The sequence below is a fragment of the Dipodomys spectabilis genome, unplaced genomic scaffold (assembly GCF_019054845.1).
Source record: "Dipodomys spectabilis isolate Male_0828 unplaced genomic scaffold, ASM1905484v1 ptg000019l, whole genome shotgun sequence".
Lineage (NCBI taxonomy): Eukaryota > Metazoa > Chordata > Mammalia > Rodentia > Heteromyidae > Dipodomys > Dipodomys spectabilis.
The window spans coordinates 20189233-20194180 of NW_024870696.1; the positions used below are offsets into that span (position 1 = coordinate 20189233).

The 4948-nt window shown below is 40.3% G+C and overlaps 1 pseudogene; it reads right to left on the bottom strand.

Moving 5' to 3' along the window:
- Window positions 1-211: 211 nt before the first annotated feature.
- On the bottom strand, window positions 212-3357 carry LOC122103700 (annotated as a pseudogene).
- Window positions 3358-4948: the final 1591 nt, after the last annotated feature.

A 4948-nucleotide genomic window follows, 5' to 3' on the forward strand; every position in this document is an offset into this window, starting at 1 on the left:
ATGAGATTAGTGTTTAAATAAAACAGTGGATTACTTATCAAATGGTGCTTGGTAACAAAATCTTATCACCATTTTAATTTTTAAAAAGCTCGGCATTTGTTTCACTGTGGCTAGACTTTCTGCAAGATCACGCAATCCAGATTTGTTCCATGTACCCATCAAGCTTCTAAGTAGACACTTGACCTTGCCAGACAACTCGGAGCTGCTTAGGTCAAGTCTTCCTATCTTCACTGTCACACTCAAGTCGTCTAACTTCAGAACTTAGCATTTCTAAGCAAGGAGCTGGAATCTTCTGTTGTTCACCCAACACCTCCTGTTCCCCTGGTTTATGGGTTTATCTCATCAAACAGCAAGAGGCTCATTTTCCTGAGGTCAATCAAGTGCCATCATCTTCCTCATCTACATCCGTGTCTGTTTTGACTTCTTCAGAAGGAGGTGGAAATTCCTTGCCTACCTTTATTATCATGTTTTCAAGCTCTTCTGACACGCTTTCACACTGCTGGTTGGTTGGCTGGAAGACATGAGAACTTCTCTATGTTCTCAGCAACAATTTGAATGGTTCACAGTGTTATACTCACTTTCAACCATGTTTTTGGTGTCTCCACGTGCAATGGCTCCATTAAAGAACTCCTCCAAAGTTGGTATGCATTCTCTTGTTTCTCATTTACAGGCTTTTATGAAATCAAGACAAAGATTTTGAACCCTCCTTAGCTGTTCATTAGAATTTTCTTGTTTGGTCCTTGGCCTAGGCTGTCTCTTCTGTACTACTCTTGTGGGCTTGTGGTGTAACGTTCTTCCTTTCACAAAATTTGGACAGTCTTCATGATTTTTGTGAGTTCTAATTTTCTTCAGTGTTTAATATAGGTTGTACCATTTTTGAAAACCCTTCTCCATCCAAAGGGGTTTTCAGATAGCAATTGATAGACTGATTTTGTAGTATCTTTAATTCAGAATTTGCTCATCTGTTAAAGCATCGATTGAGCTTTTGAGATATTGCACCTTGAGATACTGGAATAAAATTAAGTTCTTCAACAGGATATGTCCATAAAAGTTACTGTCATTCATTAGTAAGTCTTCACTTGTTGAAACTTGCAGATATACATGTTCTTTTCCTTTTTCAACTCTTCTATCTTTTTCCTGGAGGCTCTAGTGTCATTGCACTCTTTACTCCTAAAAGATTAAACCTTCTTCAGAATATTTAAGAGAACTTTTCTTATAGATTTTTTCATAGCATTGCACTGGGTTTGAGAAGTAATCCCAAAGTGACCAGATTCTAACTGTCAGAATGGAGTGAGGAGTACGAGCTTCATTATCTCCTATTTTACATTTTCTAACTCCACCCTTTCTTGTCTGTCCTCAGTCCTCAGTCTGTCCTCTAACCCAGAGTGCTTTCCTGCTCACTGATATTGAAGACAGTGACATTTTTCCAGGTTAAACTGACTCTGCAACTTAAGACTTGACTGTTCCAATTGAGGAAAAAGTCTGCCCCCACCCAAAGTTGAATCCATCCACTGAAGATTATATTCTGGAATTTAAATAATCTCCTTAGGAAACCAGTACACATGCACAATAAATAATTTTCCTCAAAGTACACAATGATTTGTAAGTAGCAACATTTTCCCCACCAAGTGAATATGATGTCACATTGAGCCAAAAGAAGACAAAAACCATCTCCCAACAGTACAAAAGGTATAGATCCAGTACAAATACTCTTAATAACCAGAGAAATAATGGCTAAAACATTCCACATGATGAATGATAACTTCTTCTAGAGCACCTATGAAAACTTGCTCATGAGTGCATTTTTATGTTTCTCACTGCCATGTCTCTGACTTCCTGTTTTTGTTGTTCATGGCTTCTGAGATGTATTTCATAAACCATGGACATACTTCAGGCAAACACGATCCTGCAGAGCTTTGCAAGTACTTCGCTGCGTAGGCATGGTAGAAGCATGGAAAACCACAGAGAAATGTGATTGAGCCCATGGGCTATCAACTGATAGTAGTACCCCCATTGGGGAAAACCTAGCAAGGCATCCCTGCTCAGATTTTTTTTTAGCATTATTTCTGAAGTGGGGTCTTATGATCTAATACCAGGACAGGTAGACCAGAAAAAATTCTCTATAGCCAACTCCAAGAAGGAAAGATGGGAGGAAGGTAAAAGTTTCATGACACAACTCAGGGTGGACGGTAGTTATAATGTAGGAACTATGAATAGTATCCAAATGATTTTTATAAAATAACACTCAGGTCATTGGGCAAGTCTCCAGGACTGAGTAAATTGTATTGTTCAACTTCCTAACAGTGAAGGGGAAACGAGGTATCAGAGTTACTGACCTTCTGGCTCAAAGTGTCTGGTAGGGCAGAGAAAAGCATGTGTTTTTGTAAAAACCAGCTAACCCAGTACTTGAGATGTCCAATGAAGTCTTCTAACAACATGTACTGTAAGAATTCCCAAACAGGATACATTGGTGTGGTCTGTAGGTCTCAGAAAAATACTTTTTGAAAGAATGGAGCCAGGAAAGAACATAGGATTCTAAGAAAAAGACAGACTTGGAGAGGGCTGCCTAGGAGAGAAACCTATGGGCATTTGGAAAATGATGGTCAGAAGAGAGCAAGTTGGAATGCAGGGAAAAAAAGAGCTAAGAATGGAAACTTAAGGTGCAATTAGTGGTGCTATATTATAAGTTGTTGTGTTTTTGATGTAAGAAGCTATGTTTATGGAGGAGAGAAACTAATTTAAGTCTACTTCGTATTTTGACCTCTGACAATAATTTCTCTCATTTGTATTAAAATTTAAATTTACTCTATGTCAGTTATTAAATTATGAACTCAGACAGGGAATACATGAATCTCTGAATTGATCTCCCATTTCTTAACCACAATTCAGTGTGTCTAGAGAAGACAGGGTAGCCTTTCTTTTGCTATTGGAGAAATTCAGATGAGTCATTCTTTGCATTCCTTACACAGCCGTCACTCATGGTCCAAGAAACATCGGAGGAGGACATCAGCCAAGCAGTGGTGTGTTTGCGCCTTGCCCATCTACCTAGCCCTAAAAGCTGAGAAAATGTCTGCTTCTCGTCATTTTCTCCAGGAACAGACTTAAGTACATCCTGACAGTACCTGAAGCAAAGAAGATCTGCATGCAGAACCTCATTAAGATGAATGATAAAGTCAGAGGTGATAGAATCTTCCCGGATGGTTCTGTGGATGCTGTCAGCCTTGAATAAAACTGGAGACAACTTCCACCTGATTGGTGACACGGATGGTTGCTATGCTGTTCACTGTGAAACACACAAGTTATGCGAAATAAGAAAGATTCTGGTGGGCACGAAAGGAATCTTACCTGGCGACTCATGATGCTCACACCATTCACTATCCTGAACCTCACTACTATTGAGATTGATTTGGAGATTAGTTGATGTGTGTGTGTGTGTGTGTGTGTGTGTGTGTGTGTGTGTGTGTGTGTCTGTCTGTCTGTCTGTCTGTTGGGGTTCTCACTCAAGGCCTAATGCATGCTTAGGGAGGTTCCCTACTGCTTGAACCCCACACTCTCTTCTATTTTGCATTTACTTTTTTGATAGGGTCTCAAGGTTTTCCAGGGCTGGTCTCAGACTTATAGCCTCCTACATATTTGGATCACAGGTGTGAACCATCATATCCACCTTGTTTGTTGAGGTCAGATCTCATTAGCTTTTTGCCTGCTCTGGCCTTGAACTGTAATGTTCCCAACTCTGAAATCTCAACTAGCCTGAGATTAGAATGGTACACAATGGGCCCCACTTGATTTGAAGTTCAACACTGGTAATCTTGTGTATAGGTGCCTGGAGGTGCTATCTTGAGAAGAATTGGTGTGATCACCAACAGAAAGAATCATCTTGGTTGTTGATAAGGTGCCAGTGGCAACAACTTTGGCATATGACTCTAACATTTTCATTATTGGCAAAAGACAACAGATTTCTCTGTGAAGAAGGAGAATCTGGTTCACCACTGAACAAGAGAGCCAATGACTAATGACTAAAACCATCTCCGCACGTGTTATAGAGAAGTCTTTGTAGTTAATTAAATTAAACAGCATGATTTTTTTTAAAAAAGAACTCTGAATTAGTTATTAAATTGACCCAGCAAGTCAGTGGCTTTGAGGCATCAGCTATAGGACCTGAACATCCCATTTTTAGTTTTCCTTTATAATTTCCTATAGAACATATTTTTGGATTTGGCAAACTCCAGTGGAAAAGGAAAGGCCGGTTTTCTTTTGATGCTATAAAATGCCTCCCAGAGAGAAGATGCTAGTGAATCTCAGATGCCCCTTCTGAGAACAGTTTGTATCTCAGAAAAAATGGAATTAGCTGAAAGTGAATTATTCCCAGGAATAGTGGGACGGCAAAAACACCCACACATTCTCATTTGGACTTTTCTTTTTCTGAGGGAAACACTGGGAGCCACAGAGATAAGCAACCTCTTGGTCTCAGCTAGAGAACGCTTCCCTTTCATTTTGACCGGCTCTATACAAACCAGGTCACTGCCTATTGCATTCACAGCTTTACAAAGCCCTGCTTTCACTCTGATTGGAGGCTGATCTCTATTCAGGACCTTTGTTGTTGATGGCCATTGAATAAAAGGAAAGAGACTGGATGCTGGCTAGGCCAGGATGGGCAGGCCAGTGAGATGGAAGCCTCTTAGTTTCAAAACAGGGCCTTTTTCTGACTCACAGAACCCCTAGATTTTCATCCCACCAGCTATCCTAGCTCTACATCCCTGAAAAATACTTCTCTTGCTCTCTGTGTTAGTGAGAGTGTGACCCACCTAGACGAGGGAAGAGGCTGAATACTGTGGGGATTTAAAACGCTATGCCATTTAGGCACAGGTGGCTCACATCTGTAATCTTAGCTACTCAGGAGACTGAGATCTGAGGACTGTGGTTCAAAGCCATCCTGGGAAGGAAAGTC